Source organism: Microcaecilia unicolor, chromosome 8 (assembly GCF_901765095.1).
Source record: "Microcaecilia unicolor chromosome 8, aMicUni1.1, whole genome shotgun sequence".
Taxonomy (NCBI): domain Eukaryota; kingdom Metazoa; phylum Chordata; class Amphibia; order Gymnophiona; family Siphonopidae; genus Microcaecilia; species Microcaecilia unicolor.
This window is the reverse complement of record NC_044038.1, coordinates 208,996,522-209,016,457: the sequence shown is the minus strand read 5'-3', so window position 1 is coordinate 209,016,457 and position 19,936 is coordinate 208,996,522.

The following is a 19,936-nucleotide window of genomic DNA, read 5'->3' as shown; positions in this document are numbered from 1 at the left end:
TGTCATCTGTATATGTGGCCACTAGGTGTCACCATTGTGTGACGACTGACTCCCTCCCTTACTCCCCACTTACCTTCACAGCATCTGCAGCGCACCTCACCTGAGCCAGAAATAATTAAGCTGCTCAATTGCTATTTGTGACCTTTAAGAACTAGTGGTGTACACCTCTGAGTACAGACTGTACTCAGGGACCACATGCTAGCTCTGTCAGGGAAAACTGCTCCTCTAACTCTACAGTACTTTGTGAGGCTCAAGTTCAGAGTGCAAGAGTGGAAAAGTAGGCAAGCAGAGGCGTGGCAGTGGGTGTACAATCATCATCTCTTCAGTTTCATCTAGTGGCAACTTTGCTGCTGTTTGCTTCAATAATATGTTGCATGTGAATAAAACTGGACATTAACATGCTTATTTTCGAAAGAGAAGGATGCCCATCTTTCGACACAAATCGGGAGATGGACGTCCTTCTCGCAAGGTTGTCCAAATCGGCATAATCGAAAGCTAATTTTTTGACACCCTCGACGGCTTTCCGTCGCGGGGACGACCAAAGTTCACGGGGGCTTGTTGGCAGGGTAGCGAAGGCGGGACTGGGGCGTGATTAGGAGATGGTGGTCCTCAGCCGATAATAGGAAAAAAAGGGCGTCTCTGACGAACACTTGGCCGACTTTACTTGATCCATTTTTTTTCACGACCAAGTCTCAAAAAGGTGCCCGAACTGACCAGATGACCACCGGAGGGAATCGGGGATGTCCTTCCCTTATTCCCCCAGTGATCACTAACCCCCTCCCACCATAAAAAACAAGTTTAAAAATACTTTTTTGCCAGCCTCTATGCTATCCTCAAATGCCATACTCAGGTCCATCGCAGCAGTATACAGGTCCCTGGAGCAGTTGTAGTGGGTTCAGTGTACTTCTGGCAGGCAGACCTGGGGGGGGGGGGGGGGGGGGTTGAGGGGCTCAGCACCCAAGATAAGAGAGCTATGTACCTGGGAGCAATTTCTGAAGTCCACTGCAGTGCCCTCTAGAGTGCCCGGTTGGTGTCCTGGCATGTCAGGGGGACCAGTGCACTACAAATGCTGGCTCCTCCCACGACCAAAGGGCTTGGATTTGGACGTTTTTAAGATAGACGTCTTTGGTTTCCATTATCGCCGAAAACCGAGGATGACCATCTCTAAGATCGACCTAAATGTCAAGATTTGGGCGTCCCCGACCGTATTATCGAAACGAAAGATGGACGTCCATCTTGTTTCGATAATACACGTTGCCCCACCCCTTCGCGGCACCGTCCTTATAGTTGGATGCCCTTAGAAATGGTTGTCCCCGTTCGAAAAGGCCCCTCTAAATGTGTCAGTTGCTTTTGGAGTCTGTGTTTGCCAAAGTCACCTTCATTTAGGGAGGGGCTGTTATTTGAAACAAATGTATGGTGCCCAAACATAGGGACGCATTTGAATGTGCAGTTATAAAATAAGGCCAGTTATACATGTAACATAATTAACTAATTGGCACTAAATTGAATATAATGAAAGATAACTGCCAATAATTGGCATTAATGAGCACTGATTGGGGTTAACTTGCAGTTGCACACATTCCCCCAGATTCTATATAGCGCCTAGCGTTCCACGCTAAAATCCAAGCGGATTCTATAACAGCACACATAACTTAATTGGCTTAACAAGCCAATCAGCGTTCTTAACTGCACTGAACAAGCAATTATGAGCACTAATTGACAATAATTAGAATTTATGCGCACAAATTGCTAAGTGTATTCTGTAATGCAGAGTGCTTAAATTTTAATACGCGGAGGCAAACATAGACTGTGTCGGTGGAAATGCGTCTCCAGTATGAACTATGCTAAGCTGAGAAAGCTAAGTACTATTTAAGCTGAAAAAGCTAAGTATTATTGAAAATCTATTGATTTACTGCATAATTGAATAATTGAGAAAAACTGAGAAAATCTTGAGAAAAATTAAGAAAAAAGAGAGAAAAATAGGAAAGGTAGGAGGATCTATGAGGATTGCGGTGATGCCCCTTGAAATCTGCATGGCTCAGTATAGCCAAAACGGAAGCACACGCGGTGATCTGATGATCCTATAGATAAAATCAGCCTGACTAGACTATTATACTTCAATTAAGCAAGAGATGAATGTGAAGCTGAGGAATTTGAAGTGATTGATAGATGCGCTCCCTTCACTAAATGGATTAGTATATGCCATATGAATACTTGGATTTATAGAATGTGTGGCATCGTGGTCCGCACCCAACTTTGGGTGTGAGGACTTGCACCAACTAAAACCTGGTGTAACTCCTCATGCGCAAATTCGGGGCAGATCCCCTTAATTCTATAATGCTCTGCACATCCTGAATGAATGCCAGTAATTGATCTTTATTTATTTATGATGACATGTCTACCCCGCATTTTCCCAAGAAAGCTCAGGTTCAGTGCGGCTTACATAACAAATCAAGGGGGTCTTTTACTAAAGATTAGCTCGCGTTATCTGCAGCAAGGCCCATAGGAATAAAATGGAACAGATAACTCGAGCTAACCTTTAGTAAAAGACCCCCTAAGAAGAAGCATTACAAGACAATTAATATTAATACAAGAATACAACTATTTACAAAAAAATCATATTAGCTAAACACAGATCTAAAGGTAGAGTAGATTAGTGCCTAATTATTGGTGCTAATTGGCTCATTACCCAATTTGGGTGTGCATGCAACTGTGGGCTCCATATATAGAACCTTGGGGTTGGAATATAGAATAGTGTCATTTTTACATTTACGCACCTGCTTTTATGCCTGCCACAGACATGGTATAAGCGGGTATGCCTAAATTTTGACGTGTGCATGCCAACTTACACTAGCGTTCTATAATGAATCTAGGATTGCAGTGCACTGCATTTAGGTACCTTTATAGAATTACCCCATATGCAAACAACATTAACAGCATTTGTTTTGAAACAAAAAGAACAACAACAAAAAAATTTCTAGCCGCCCATCCCTGCCATCATTCGGGAAGCCACTGCTTGCCCTGGGATTGGTAGCATGGAATGTTTGGAAGCAGGCCAGTGTGCTAGATGGACCCTTGGTCTGACTCAGTATGGCTATTCATATGTTCCTATGTTTTCCTCTGTACTTGTGAGTTTTCCAGTGCGGACCTGTAACTCCTAATAAAATCCAGTTGAACAGACTAAAGGTATGTTCATGGTAGTCCAGATTTTTCAGTGTCTATGATGGATTTATCCCGGGGAAGGGCTCAAAGTGCCATCCAAAGCTTACTGCCCTGCGCTGGGATTATGATTCACTACTGTTACCACCAATCAATTCCTCCTCCGCATCAACATGAGCCTGAGCTGCATGAAAATGTTTTTTTATGAGTGTCTTATCTGAGATGTGGTAGCCATGGGAGTTGTTTAACTTAAATATTGATATGTTTACAACCTCAACTGACACTTCTAATTGACCCTGATTAATAACCTAGTAGGTAGCCTCAAATGCTGAACCCAAGTGACTTTGTTTTCATTTTTAAGGTAGAAATGGCCATGTTGGTTTGCATATGCAGATCAGGAGACTTTTGAGTACAGTTCGCTGAGGAGTTTCATCCATTTTTTTTCTCTATGTGAGAAGTACTCTAAAGGTAAGCTGCTATGTCATATTTTATTTTCTTGAAGGTGCAGTTTCCTCTTGGCTTCCTCAGTCAGACTCAGGGCTGGGACGTAACAGCATGAGGCTTCATTTGCAATTACCCGGGAGTTTGTCCCTTATTTCTCCTCCCCTACCAACACCAATCTGCCTTACATGTCCAACGCAGTGATCGTCCTGGACCAAGAACCATGCACCAGAACTCCTTCCAGTACGCCACAGTCATAAGCTCTAAATCCAGCCACTAGGTGTCACCCTTCAAAATGACCATGATTCCTACACCCTAGACCTGGGGAGCAGAAGATCAGCTTGAGGATTTAACAAAGAACCTGCTGTAGAGCTGTGGCCAGCACTATCATTAAGTTCTTATATCTTAAGACTTTTGAAGCACCTCTGTTCTCTCTCAGATTGGAATGGGCAATTGTTTTCTGTTATTGGAAAATGTGAATTGGCAGGATTCCATTTGCCAAGGACAGATTTGTCAATAATAGGCTCCACCCCTTCCCAGCAATCCTCTACCTGTCCTGTGATTCTCACTTCTCCCCCATATGATCTATAGCGACCCCCAGCAATCAAAGGGCCCAGCTTCTAGCCCATACCTCCCCCCGATCAGAATCAGGAGTCCATTGTGGTAAAAGTGATGCTCACTCACTCCTGCCCATGGTTGAGACCACCATATCGCATTCGATGGTGGCCTCAACCACCACAGCAATAGGCAGGAACAAATAGGTATCACTGCACCTCAATGCAACCTTGCTGGATGACCAGGGGTTCAGAGACCACCATGGATTCAGAGGGGAGGTGGCCAACAGGGAGGGTGAAGGGGGTTATCTGCTCCTGGTGGGAGGAGGGGTGTGAGAAGGAGGCCCATAAAAATTTCATTTTATGTCATTTCCTATGATGGCATTGTGTGTGTGTATGTGGTGGGGGGAACCCCCAAACAAAGCAAACTCCCCTAAATGACACATGAAATAACACAAAATGAAAACTTTCTGGGTGCCCATCCCAACTCTTAGCGTTCCTCTTGCTCTCTGTTACTTCAATAAATATTAGTGCAGTTATGGGAACGGTTTAGAAAGGAAGGGGAGAATTAAGAAAAATCAAAAGGAGCAATAAGAAAGAAAATACCCCCCCCCCCCCCCAACAATCAACCCCCAGGAGACAAAACTTAGGTGTCACCTATTCTTAGAAAATCAGAGGACTAATAGGAGGGAGAATGCCCCCACAACCACCACCACACACACACATGTCAACCCCTAGGGGACAAAAGTAAGTAGCATCTATTCTAGAAAATATATTTTGAGGCCAACACTTATACTTGAAAGGAACTAGGAAAAAAAAACAAAGCCCCCTATTTCTGAAACAGCAGCTACTGAACATGTTTAATAGAAAATCATTTCCAAAGTGTGTAATTAGTTTGCCTGTCCTCACACTTAGCAATTTACATATCCCTGCCCACTGTGCTGTTCACCTCTCACCTAGCGAATGCATCAAATTGGCTTTATCAGAGACCATATTGGTTACAATGCTCTCTCTCTCAAAAAATGTACTTGAGCTAAGCCACTTTCCAAAATAACTTAAACACAGTAGATCCCAAACGTGTCCTGGGGGGGGCCAGTCAGGTTTACAGGACATCCACAATGAATACATATCCTCAGTGGCGTACCTAGGGTAGTTGACACCCGGGGCCGGTCATTTTTTAACACCCCCCCTCTCCAAAATCTAGTACTAGGCATGCCGAGAATACAAAACACTCAGGACCTATAGAGCAATTCTAGCATACCATAAGCAGTAATTTCTACAAGTCACACAAGGAAAAGGAAAGCATCTTAAACACTACAGTGAGCACTAGAACATCAATTCACCTACTGTAAAACAAAACCAGGCAGAATAACACAGATCGTCCATCTTGCACAGTCAATGCCAACTGAAAGCCATGTCTTTTTAACAAACACAGATACACCCTAATCCACTATAGAATAAGCAATAATAAACTTTCTATTTAGACAAAAATTAAACTGAACCCCCAAGATGCCAGACTCTGCATACAATGCAACACCACAGAAACAGAAAATGTCCCCTAGTACTGTGCAAAACATAAAGACAGCAGATGTAAATTTGAAAAAACTAACAAGTACCAATCACCACTTTACAAATTAACAAATAGAAATAAAACAAATATAGAAAATAAAATAATACCATTTTATTGGACTAATACATTTAGCTTTCAGAGGCCAAAACATCCTTCCTCAGGTCAATACAGTATAGTGTTGTTACAATATCCTATCCGGACCTGAGGAAGGGGGTTTTGTTCTCCGAAAGTTAGCCAAAATGTATTAAAATTAGTCCAATAAAAAGATTACCTTGTTTACATGTTCTATTATAAACATTAACACAGCTACAATACTACTTTATCCTAAAGCAAAAAAAATAAAATATATATATTTTATTTACAGTTTGTTGTCTCTGGTTTCTGCTTTCCTCATCTTCTTTTCACTGTCTTCCTTCCATCCAGCATCTGTCTTTCTTCTCTCTCTGCCATCCAGTGTCTGCCCTCTCTGCTGTCCCCTCCATCCAATGTCTGCCCTCTCTCCCATCTACATCTGCCCTCTATCTCTGCCCCTTCCATCCACCATCTGCCCCTGTCTGCCCTCTCTCTCTTCCCCTTCTATCGCTTCCATCCACTGTCTGCCCTTTCTCTCTGTCCGCTCAATCCACCATTTGCCCTCCCTCTCCCATCCATCTAGGGTCTGCCCTCCCTCTCACTCCCCCTTCCATCCAGGATCTGTCCCCTCTCTGCCCCTTTTTTCCAGCCCCTAGTTCCAGCCCCACTATCCCACCAGTCCCCAGTTTCAGCCCCAGTCCTTTTCTCCCACCAGTCCCGAGCTTTAGCCCCCAGCCACTTCTCCCTGTCCCCTTTTTAGCCCCCAGTTTCAACCCCAGCCCTTTTCTGTCACCAGTCCTGAGCTTCAGCCCCAGCCACTTCTCCCTGTCTCCTTTTCAGCCCCCAGTCCCCACAATTTCAGCCCCTGCTGCCTTTCAGCCCCCAGTCCCAGTACTAGCCCCCTTATCCCACCTACCCTCCTTCAGCCCCCAGTTTCAGCCACCTTCATCCACATGCCTTGCCCCCCTTTTCAGCCCGACCCATTCTTCCACCTGACCCAGGCATGCCCCATTTTCCATCATGACCCCTTCTCAGACCCCAGTTCCAGCCCCCTTCTCCCATTTGAGAGCCCCCTCCTCCCATCTGAGAACCCCTTCCCTCCTCCCATCTGAGAACCCCTCCCCACCCCTTCTCCCATTTGAGAACCCCCAGAACACCCCTCTCCTCTACCATTTGAGAACCTCCTCCCCACCCCAGTCCCCTTCTCCCATCTGGAAACCCCCTCCCCACTCCAGTCCCCTTCTCCCATCTGAAAACCCTTTCCCCATCTAAGAACCCCCAGAACACCCCTCTCCCATCTGAGAACCCCCTCCCCACCCCAGTCCCCTTCTCCCATCTGGAAACCCCCTCCCCACTCCAGTCCCCTTCTCCCATCTGAAAACCCCCTCCCCATCTAAGAACCCCCAGAACACCCCTCTCCCATCTGAGAACCCCCTCCCCACCCCAGTCCCCTTCTCCCATATAAAAACCCCCTCCCCTCCCCATGTGAGAACCCCCACAACACCCCTCTCCCATCTGAGACTCCCCTCCCCACTCAGTCCCCTTCTCCCATATGAAAACCCCCTCCCCATGTGAGAACCCCCACAATACCCCTCTCCCATCTGAGGACCCCGACCCGACTCTCCTGCTCCCACCCTACCTTAAAAAAAATTTTTTTGAAGCGTCGTTGCAGGCAGCGCCTCGCGTCTGCCCTGCAGAAGTAAATCTCTTCGCTTCGAAGTTTGTCGTCGTCGGGCCTCACTATGTCCCGCCCTCCTCAGAGGAAACTTCCTATTTCCGCGAGGGTGGGACATAGTGAGGCCCGACGACGACGAACTTCGAAGCGAAGAGATTTACTTCTGCAGGGCAGACGCGAGGCACTGCCTGCAACGATGCTTCAAAAAATTTTTTTTTAAGGTAGGGTGGGAGCAGCGGGAGCGAAGCGGATCACCCCCCCCCCACCCACTGACACCCGGGGCGGACCGCCCCCACCGCCCCCCCCCCTTGGTACGCCACTGCATATCCTGAAAACCTGACAGGCTGGACACGTCTGGGGCCACTACTTTAATCAGAGCTTTCTTTATTTTCCTTCAAAACCCCCTTCCTTGGGAGGGAGGGGATCATGTGTTTTGACTTTCTCTGCAAAGGTTATTCTTGAGCAGGTGAGGACCATATGCCTGAAGAGTCTTCTTTGGGTCCTAAAGCAAAGTAGCACAATCAGCATTCTCACCTTTTCCTCAGCAAACTGAGCACTGGTCCAGGATACACTCAGCACCTGAAGGTTTTATTTGCAACTTGTAAATGAAGAGTCCACTAGATGGCGCCCATTCTACAGTGTGGACGCTATTAACTTTCAAGGAACACATTCAACCCTGTGCTCATTTGCAAAGCATATTTACAAAGTTACAAAGGGACATATTTTCAAAGCACTTAGACTCACAAAGCTTCATAATAACCTCCAGCCCTCATGTCGGGTTAAGTTGAACAGGTTGGGCGCATGACCAGGCACAATCCTCCCGCAGAAGTACCCCGATTATCTAAACCAATAGCGCGCAGAAATTTGCATGCTATTACTTTTGATCATTGGGGTGTTGTTTACCCATGCTGTTCTGGTGCTAATTTTACAGCTATGTTCAGCATGCCGAAGGGAAATTGATTATCGGGGCATTAGCACTTAACTTCTGGATGTGTATTTCACCTTTTAGGCTAGTACAGTATTCTAAAATGGAAAGTCAGTGCCTACGTCCTTCTCTAGAATAAGCTCCTACTGGGTGTCCCGTTACAGAATTGCCCTGTAAGTGCTCATGAAGCTATTGAAATCTGCTTCAGATCCACTCAAAGGTGTCCAGACGTGACTGGGCAAAGCAGCAAATGAATCAGCAAAGTATCTGATCACAGTAACACAGCTACTGCTTAGCAGAGTTAAGGTGAGATTCCATTAAAAAGTGTTAATTGTTGTCTATATCATAATAGGATGACAGCCATTATTGTGCTACAGATGTATTGAGTTGCGCCGATAAAAAGAGAGCATCTACCACTTATTTGACTCTTATTTTGATGATGTCTTATTAATGTAAAAAAAAAAAAACACTTTGCTGTTGTGGAAAAGGGAAGAGAAAGCTGGTTTTTAGTGTGGCCTTTCCTTGAAAGACTCAAGACCAGCTTAGAGTACCCTCCCATGCAGCAGCAGGGAGAGAAGGGGGGAGATGCTGGACACAGGGTGAGGGTAGGAAAGGGAAGATAAGATGCTGGGTAACTGGGTGGGGAAGGGGAGATGCTGGTCACCTTGGGGATGGGATAGACAGAGGAAAGGGAGATGCTGGCCATAGGGGGTTGGAGGAGTAGACAGGGGAAGAGAAGATGCTGTTCACAGTGTTGGGGGAGAGGTAGGGAGGAGAAGGGTAGATGCTGGCAACCAGAGGGGAGCATAGGAAGGGGAAGGGGAGATGCTGAACTACGGGGGAGGGGAAGTTAATAGGACCTTGACCTGACTCTAGGAATGGATGCATGGCTGAAGGTTCACCTAGGGCAGTGGTCTTTATTACTTTTTATGCTGGGGCCACTTTGAATTCTAATAAGCGTAAGGAGAGCCACCAAATATTTTCCCATGCCGGGCCATGACACTGCTGACCAATGTGTGTCAATGACATTCATCTTCACTAGCCCACTTTCAAACTTCATTGGGGGGGGAGGGGTATCCTCGAGGGTGTGAGCATTTCCAAACACATTCTCTTTTGTCTATTGAGAAATGCGTTGTCCTTCAAGCATGCAGCTCTCCCCCCACCATGTTTATTTATTTATTTATTTGCTACGTTTGTACCCCACATTTTCCCACCTATTTGCAGGCTCAATGTGGCTTACATTATATTGCAAAACATATAGTTATGAACAGAGTAAGAGGTTTGTTCTAAATTAACATATTACTATGTAAGAATTAAGGAAGATATGTCTATGGAATAATTTACATAACACATAATGAAAAAGAAAAAAAATATGATAATGTGGCAAATATAATCAGTTTAGAGGGATTAGTAGGTGGTTGGTTTAGATATAGAATAATCAAGTTCTAAGGAGGATTCCTATTGTAAGTTTTTTCAAACAAGTGTGTTTTCAGTAATTTCCTGAAGTTTGTTGTTACTTGTTATTTTTATAGTGTTTGGCAGTTTGTTCCATGCTTTTGTGCAGAGGTATATGAAGGTAGATGCATGTATTGATTTGTATTTGAGTCCTCTACAATTAGGGTAGTGGAGGTTCAGGAAGTTACGCGATGAACTGTTGATGTTTCGTGCCGGTAAGTCAATTAGGTCTGACATGTAAGAAGGAGCTTCTCCATGGATGATTTTATGGGTCAAGGTGCAAATGTTGAGTGGAGGAGTGGCCTAGTGGTTAGGGTGGTGGACTTTGGTCCTGAGGAACTGAGTTCAATTCCCACTTCAGACACAGGCAGCTCCTTGTGACTCTGGACAAGTCACTTAACCCTCCATTGCCCCATGTAAGCCGCATTGAGCCTGCCATGAGTGGGAAAGCGTGGGGTACAAATGTAATAAAAATAAAGAACAGAATAGATCCCAGCTGAAAGTCACACAGCAAGTACTTATTAAAAAATAACCTGATGTGGCCACATTTTGCCCACTTCAGGCACAGGCAGCTCCTTGTGACTCTGGGCAAGTCACTTAACCCTCCATTGCCCCATGTAAGCCGCATTGAGCCTGCCATGAGTGGGAAAGCGTGGGGTACAAATGTAAAAAAAAAAAAAGGCAATACGATCCTTTAGTGGAAGCCAGTGCAATTTTTCTCTAAGGGGTTTGGCGCTCTCATATTTCGCCTTACCGAATATGAGTCTAGCTGCGGTATTCTGTGCAGTCTGAAGTTTCTTAATAGTTTTTCCCTTGCATCCTACGAAAATGGAGTTACAATAATCCAGGTGGCTTAATACCAATGATTGCACCAGCGTACGAAATACTTCCCTTGGGAAAAAAGGTTTCACTCTTTTCAGCTTCCACATTGCAAAAAAACATTTTCTTTGTCACATTGTTCACATGGTTGTCAAGGGTGAGATTTTGACCAATAGTAACTCCTAGGAGTTTCAAGTTGTTTGCAACAGGGAGAGTGTGGGATGGTGTGTTTATATTAGTGTAATTAGTCTTATCAAACTGCGATGATAAGATAAGACATTGGGTTTTTTTCTGCGTTGAGTTTAAGTAGGAAGGCATCCGCCCATGAGTTCATAATTTGGAAACTGGTATTAATTTTATCTGTGATTTCTGATATATTTCTCTTAAATGGAATGTATATTGTGACATCGTCCGTGTAAATATATGGATTTAGGCCTTGATTGGATAATAATTTGGCTAATGATAACATCATTAAATTAAAAAGAACTGGTGAAAGCGGTGAGCCTTGAGGTACTCCACATCCAGGTCTCCATGGTGAGGATATAGTCAACTTGGATATTACTTGATAAGATCTTAGTTAGGAATTTGTGGAACCAATTCAATATGTTTCCACCTAGTCAAAAGTATTCGAGGATGTTTAATAGAACACTATGGTTAACCGTGTCAAACGCACTAGACATGTCGAATTGGAGGAGTAGAACGTTATTGCCAGCTGCGATAATTTGTTTGAATTTAGTTAGAAGTGTAATAAGAACTGTTTCAGTGCTGTGATTGGCATGAAATCCGGATTGAGATACATATAATATTGAGAATTTACTCAAGTAATCATTAAGTTGCTTAGTAACTAGACTTTCCATCAATTTGACTATGAGAGGGATGAATGCAACTGGACGATAGTTAGTTATGTCATTTAGTTTTTTCTTTTGATCTTTGGGGATTGGAGTAAGTAATATATTACCTTTATCATCAGGAAAGTAACCATGTTGGAACATGTGGTTTAAATAGGTGGTAAGATGTTCCCGCTAAGTTGAGCCGGAGTCCTCCATCTACAGTCCTCTCAGTGGCGGGTGCTGTTTCACTATCACTTTTTCAATTGTGAAGGACAGGGAAGCGCTGCAGCACTCAAGAAAAGTGTGCCTGTACCTAGTGATTGAAACACAATATTGACCCCCCCCCCCCCACACACACTGGCAGCAATGGAGTTGGAGGACTCCTGCTCAGCTTAGAGGGATCAGTGCCCCCCCCCCCCCCATCCACTTTCTACTACTACTACTTAGCATTTCTATAGCGCTGCCAGGGTTACGCAGCGCTGTACAAGTTTAAACATGGGGAAGGACAGTCCCTGCTCAAGAGAGCTTACAATCTAAAGGTAACAAGCTATGTAGTCAGTATAGGTATCATGAATGGGGAAGGTGTTTAGGCGCCAAAAGCAAGGGAGAAGAGATGGGCTTTGAGTAAGGACTTGAAAATGGGCAGGGAGGGTGCATGGCGTATGGGCTCGGGAAGTCTGTTCCAGGCATAAGGTGATGCGAGGCAGAAGGGGCGGAGTCTGGAGTTAGCGGTGGTGGAGAAGGGTACAGATAGGAGTGATTTGTTATGAGAGCGGAGGTTACGGGTGGGAACATACGGGGAGAGGAGGGTAGAGAGGTAATGGGGGGCTGCAGATTGAGTGCACTTGAAGGTCAATAGGAGAAGCTTGAACTGTATACGGTAGCGGATCGGGAGCCAGTGAAGCGACTTGAGGAGAGGGGTGATATGAGAGTATCAGTTCACGCGGTAGATAAGACGTGCAGCGGAATTTTGGACAGATTGAAGGGGGGATAGGTGGCTAAGCGGGAGGCCAGCGAGGAAAAGGTTGCAATAGTCAAGACGAGAGGTAACGAGCGAGTAGACGAGGGTTCGGGTGGTCTGTTCAGAGAGGAATGGGCGAATTTTGCTAATATTATAGAGGAAGAAGCGACAGGTCTTAGCTGTCTGCTGGATATGGGCAGAGAAGGAGAGAGAGGAGTCGAAAATGACTCCGAGATTGCAGGCTGAAGAGACGGGGAGGATGAGGGCATTGTCAACAGAGACGGAAAGTGGGGGAAGAGGAGAAGAGGGTTTGGGTGGAAAGACAAGGAGCTCAGTCTTTGCCATGTTCGGTTTCAGATGCTGGTTGGACATCCAGGCAGCGATGTCTGAAAGGCAGGCCGAAACTTTGGCCTGGGTTTTGACTGTGATGTCGGGAGTGGAGAGGTAAAGCTGGGTGTCATCAGCATAGAGATGGTACTGGAAACCGTGTGATGAGATCAGCGAGCCCAGGGAAGAGGTGTATATCGAGAAAAGAAGCGGTCCAAGGACAGATCCTTGAGGAACCCCAACAGAGAGCGGGACAGGGTGGAAGAAGAGCCATTAGAAAATACTCTGAAGGTCCATTGGGAAAGATACGAAGAGAACCAGGAGAGGACGAAGCCCTGGAACCCGAATGAGGACAGTGTGTCAAGAAGTAAATTATGATTGACGGTGTCAAAGGCGGCAGATAGGTCGAGGAGGATTAGGATGGAATAGTGACCTTTGGATTTGGCAAGGAACAGGTCATTTGCAGACTTTAGAGAGTGCTGTTTCTGTCGAGTGTAGTGGGCGAAAGCCGGATTGAAGCGGATCGAGGACGGCCTGAGAGGAGAGGAAATCAAGGCAGCGGCTGTGGACAGCGCGTTCAAGTAATTTGGAGAGGAAGGGTAGGAGAGAGATGGGGCGGTAGTTGAAGGGACAGGTGGGGTCAAGTGATGGTTTTTTGAGAAGTGGTGTGACAAAGTCAGCACGGATTTAGTGAAAGGAAGTCTTGCCTCACCAATCTAATGCATTTTTTTGAGGGGGTAAGCAAACATGTGGACAATGGGGAGCCGGTTGATATTGTATATCTGGATTTTCAGAAGGCGTTTGACAAAGTGCCGCACGAAAGACTCCTGAAGAAATTGCAGAGTCATGGAATCGGAGGTAGGGTATTATTATGGATTAAGAACTGGTTGAAAGATAGGAAGCAGAGAGTAGGATTGCGTGGCCAGTATTCTCAGTGGAGGAGGGTAGTTAGTGGGGTCCCGCAGGGGTCTGGGTCCGTTGCTTTTTAATGTATTTATAAATGACCTAGAGATGGGAATAACTAGTGAGGTAATTAAATTCGCCGATGACACAAAATTATTCAGGGTCGTCAAGTCGCAGGAGGAATGTGAACGATTACAGGAGGACCTTGCGAGACTGGGAGAATGGGCGTGCAAGTGGCAGATGAAGTTCAATGTTGACAAGTGCAAAGTGATGCATGTGGGTAAGAGGAACCCGAATTATAGCTACGTCTTGCAAGGTTCCGCGTTAGGAGTTACGGATCAAGAAAGGGATCTGGGTGTCGTCGTCGATGATACGCTGAAACCTTCTGCTCAGTGTGCTGCTGCGGCTAGGAAAGCGAATAGAATGTTGGGTGTTATTAGGAAGGGTATGGAGTCCAGGTGTGCGGATGTTATAATGCCGTTGTATCGCTCCATGGTGCGACCGCACCTGGAGTATTGTGTTCAGTACTGGTCTCCGTATCTCAAAAAAGATATAGTAGAATTGGAAAAGGTACAGCGAAGGGCGACGAAAATGATAGTGGGGATGGGACGACTTTCCTATGAAGAGAGGCTGAGAAGGCTAGGGCTTTTCAGCTTGGAGAAGAGACGGCTGAGGGGAGATATGATAGAAGTGTATAAAATAATGAGTGGAATGGATCGGGTGGATGTGAAGCGACTGTTCACGCTATCCAAAAATACTAGGACTAGAGGGCATGAGTTGAAGCTACAGTGTGGTAAATTTAAAACGAATCGGAGAAAATTTTTCTTCACCCAACGTGTAATTAGACTCTGGAATTCGTTGCCGGAGAACGTGGTACGGGCGGTTAGCTTGACGGAGTTTAAAAAGGGGTTAGATAGATTCCTAAAGGACAAGTCCATAGACCGCTATTAAATGGACTTGGAAAAATTCCGCATTTTTAGGTATAACTTGTCTGGAATGTTTTTACGTTTGGGGAGCGTGCCAGGTGCCCTTGACCTGGATTGGCCACTGTCGGTGACAGGATGCTGGGCTAGATGGACCTTTGGTCTTTCCCAGTATGGCACTACTTATGTACTTATGTAGGGACCGTAGCAGTGGAGAGAGAGAGGTTGAGGATGTGACAGATTGAGGGGTTAACTGTAGGAGAGATGTTGGTAAGCAGGTTGGTGGGAATGGGATCAGAGGAACAAGTGGTGCACTTAGAGGAAGAAAGAAGGCGAGCAGTTTCCTCTTCGGTGATCTCAGGGAAGGAGGAGAAGGAGGCCAGGTTAGGTTGGTTGAGGGAGTGGGTTAAGAAGTCACAGGGAGGAGAAGGCCTGGAAGTGAATTCAAGGTTTATCTTCTGCACTTTATCGCGGAAGTAGTCAGCAAGTGTTTGAGGAGAGAGTGAGGGGGGTGGGAGCGGAGGGCACTTTAAGTAGGGAGTTGAGGGTGGCAAAGAGGCGATGAGGGTTGGAGCCAAGAGAATTGGTTAATTTAGAATAATATTCCTGTTTGGCATGGAATAGGGAGGACTGGAAGGAGGATAGCATGAATTTGTAATGGGTGAAGTCTGACAGGGTGCGAGATTTCCTCCAGAGTCGTTCAGCAGATCAGGTGCAGGAGCGAAGGTAACGGATGCAAGGGGTTAACCAGGGCTGAGGTTTAATGCGCTTAGTGGGGCGAGAGACAGATGGTGCTAGGGTATCCAGAGCAGTGGAGAGAATTTCATTGTAGGTAGAGACAGCCCTGTCGACAGATTCAGAAGACGAGATGGAAGGGAAGAGATTGGAGATGTGAGAGGATAGGGTAGGGGGGTCGACAGCTTGGAGATTCCTGAAGGCAGTGGTTATAGTTGGGCGAGGTTGAGGGGGAGGGTGATGAAGTGTGAGGGTGATTAGGTGATGATCTGAGATAGGAAGGACTGAGGTGCAGAGATTGGAAGGTGAGCAGGAAGGGAAGAGAACGAGGTCGAGACAATGGCCATTACGGTGAGTAGGGGTGGTAGAACATAGTTGGAGGTTAAAGGAGGATGTCAGAGTGAGGAATTTAGAAGCGTAGGAGTTGGAAGGGTTGTCCACTTTCCCCTTTCTGTCCTGAGCCTGGGTAGAGAGGCAGAAAAACAAACCCCATAAAGGCAATGGGGCCCACCCCAGGGGTCTCTAGAGCAGCTGGGGGCCACCCCAGGGCAGCTACTGGCCCCCAGGCCTCGTATTGAAGAATACTGACCTAGGGCATCCGATACCCGTGGGCCAGCATGTGAAAATGGTGTTGACTTCATTAATGAAGAAAAAGGGAAAGAAGATAAAATCCCAGCAGCAAAACAGATGAATAAAAACATCAGTACAACCAAAGAGAGGAAATAGCAAACAACTTGGTTCAAATATTAATTGTATTGTCCAATAACAATTCATGCTGACCTGACATGGCTGTGTTGTGACATACCCTGCCTGCATCAGGGATCCAAACACTGTAAAATGGAAGATCCTATACACGTATCGATTCATAGGATACTCTTGAGCTCTATCAGAGCTGATCCGCTGTTTTTCTTCGTTAACGTCATTAATGCAAAGTACCAGTTAGAGACATTTTCAACTCACTGAATGATTCTCTTTATTTGAGTCATACAGCTTATTTTCAAAGCACTTAGACTTACAAAGTTACATAGAGGCGTATTTTCAAAACATTAGACATACAAAGTTACGTGGAGGGGCATTTTTGATATGACATCTAAGGCAGACTTTGGACATTTTGCACAAAACGTCCAAAATCTGAATAGGAAAGAAGGCCATTTTCAAAAAAAGGAAAAGGTCTATTGTTTTTTTCCAAAAGTACCATTTTGAACAAGGTTTTGTGCTTAGTATGTTTTTTAAAATGAAAAAAATAGAAAATAAAGGCATTGGGATGTAGAAGGAACCAGCATTTTTAGTAGTCCCCCAGACATCCCAGGAGAGCAGTGGGGCCACCCTAGGGGCACTGCAGTGAACTTCAAATAAATGCTCCCAGGTACATACATCACCATTGCTCTCTTATCTTGTCTGCTAAGCCCCACAAAACCCATCCAAAACCCACTACCCCCCAAACTATACACCACTACAATAGCCCTTATGGGTGAAGGGGGCACCTATATATGGGTGCAGTGGGTTTCTGGTGAGTTTTAGAGGGCTTACAGTTTCCAGCACAAGTGTAATAGGCAGGAGGAGGTATGGGCCTGGGTCCGCCTGTCTGCAAGGACCTGCATGATGCTCTAACGACCTCTGGGGGAGTAAGGGGAGGTCATCCCTTATTCCCTCCAGTGGTCATTTGGGGCACCGTTTTGTGCCTTATTCATTATGAAAACAGGTCTATCTCAAAAGTCTTAGTTTTAGTCTTGGACAGTTTTGTTTTGTTCCATCATGACTGAAAAACATCCAAGTGTTAGGAACACCCAAAGCATAGTAACATAGTAGATGACGGCAGAAAAAGACCTGCATGGTCCATCCAGTCTGCCCAACAAGATAAACCCATATGTGCTACTTTTTGTGTATACCTTACCTTGATTTGTACCTGTCCTTTTCAGTGCACAGACCATGTAAGTCTGCCCAGCACTATCCCCGCCTCCCAACTACCAGCCCCGCCTCCCACCACCAGTTCTGGCACAGACCATATAAGTCTGCCCAGCACTATCCCCGCCTCCCAACCATCAGTCCCGCCTCCCACCACCGGCTCTGGCACAGACCGTATAAGTCTGCCAAGCACCATCCCCACCTCCCAACCACCAGTCCCGCCTCCCACCACCAGCTCTGGCACAGACCGTATAAGTCTGCCCAACACTATCCCCGCCTCCCGCCACCGGCTCTGCCACCCAATCTCAGCTAAGCTCCTTAGGATCCATTCCTTCTGAACAGGATTCCTTTATGTTTATCCCACGCTTGCTTGAATTCTGTTACCGTTTTCATTTCCACCACCTCCCGCGGGAGGGCATTCCAAGTATCCACCACTGTCTCCGTGAAAAAATACTTCCAGACATTTTTCTTGAGTTTGCCCCCCTTCAATCTCATTTCATGTCCTTTTGTTCTACCTCCTTCGCATCTCCAGAAAAGGTTCGTTTGCGGATTAATACTCCCCTAAACACACCCCTAACACACCCCCTTGAGATTTGGATGCACTGTAGACAAACAGCATAGAAAAACAGTTGAAACAATAGATTTGAAAATCCTGATTTGGACGTTTTTGTGAGTAAAATGTCCAAATGCTGCTTTATGCCACTTTGTAGACGTTTTTCTCTTTTGAAAACGAGCCCCACAGTAACCTATGCACCTTTGTAAGTCTAAGTGCTCCACAAACATATCAGAGCGGTGTGTAATTAAGATATTAAACTGTACGTAAAAATAAAACCACATAAACACCATAATAAAAATTACAGACAAGTCACAAACGGAAAAGAGATGTATAGCACAACAATTTAAACCAATCACAACCATGTAATCTGTGATACACAAGGAAAAAACATAATTAATTAACTACCACCGCAACTATATAAATTCAATCTTACAATTCAACAATTTTAATCTCAAATTCTTCACACAGATTATTCAACCAATATTAACCTAGAAAAGCTTGCCTAAACAACCATAATGGTAATTTTGAATTTCTGAACAGAGGGTCTCTAAACGAATTTCCAGTGGTAAAGAGTACCAGGGCCGGTCTTAGCAAGTGCGGGGCCCTGTACAGACCAATTTGATGGGGCCCCATCCTAGCCCCGCCCCACCCTAGCTCCACCCCTCCAAGCTCCAGGTCTGGCCACCCCTCCTTCTGAGCTCCAGGTCCGCCGCCCCTCCCTCTGAGCTCCCTCCGAGCTCCAGGACTATCCCCCTCTCCCTCTGAGCTCTCTCCAAGCTCCAGGACCATCCCCCCTCCTTCCCTCTGAGCTCCAGGGCCCCCCTCCTTCCCTCTGAGCTCCAGGGCCCCCCTCCCTCCCAGCTCCAAGGTCTGCCTCCCTCCCTCCCAGCTCCAAGGCTTGACCCCCCTCCCTCCGAGGCCTCCCTCCCAGCTCCAGGGGCCTCCCGCCCTCCCTCTGAATTTTAAAAATCATCTTACCTCGTCGGGTTACAGCGGCAGGCAGCAGCAGTGAAAAGCATGCGAGCTCGGCGCTTCAGGAACATGGACTGATGAGACAAAGTCAGCACGGATTTAGTGAAGGGAAGTCTTGCCTCACCAATCTAATGCATTTTTTTGAGGGGGTAAGCAAACATGTGGACAATGGGGAGCCGGTTGATATTGTATATCTGGATTTTCAGAAGGCGTTTGACAAAGTGCCGCACGAAAGACTCCTGAAGAAATTGCAGAGTCATGGAATCGGAGGTAGGGTATTATTATGGATTAAGAACTGGTTGAAAGATAGGAAGCAGAGAGTAGGATTGCGTGGCCAGTATTCTCAGTGGAGGAGGGTAGTTAGTGGGGTCCCGCAGGGGTCTGTGCTGGGTCCGTTGCTTTTTAATGTATTTATAAATGACCTAGAGATGGGAATAACTAGTGAGGTAATTAAATTCGCCGATGACACAAAATTATTCAGGGTCGTCAAGTCGCAGGAGGAATGTGAACGATTATAGGAGGACCTTGCGAGACTGGGAGAATGGGCGTGCAAGTGGCAGATGAAGTTCAATGTTGACAAGTGCAAAGTGATGCATGTGGGTAAGAGGAACCCGAATTATAGCTACGTCTTGCAAGGTTCCGCGTTAGGAGTTACGGATCAAGAAAGGGATCTGGGTGTCGTCGTCGATGATACGCTGAAACCTTCTGCTCAGTGTGCTGCTGCGGCTAGGAAAGCGAATAGAATGTTGGGTGTTATTAGGAAGGGTATGGAGTCCAGGTGTGCGGATGTTATAATGCCGTTGTATCGCTCCATGGTGCGACCGCACCTGGAGTATTGTGTTCAGTACTGGTCTCCGTATCTCAAAAAAGATATAGTAGAATTGGAAAAGGTACAGCGAAGGGCGACGAAAATGATAGTGGGGATGGGACGACTTTCCTATGAAGAGAGGCTGAGAAGGCTAGGGCTTTTCAGCTTGGAGAAGAGACGGCTGAGGGGAGATATGATAGAAGTGTATAAAATAATGAGTGGAATGGATCGGGTGGATGTGAAGCGACTGTTCACGCTATCCAAAAATACTAGGACTAGAGGGCATGAGTTGAAGCTACAGTGTGGTAAATTTAAAACGAATCGGAGAAAATTTTTCTTCACCCAA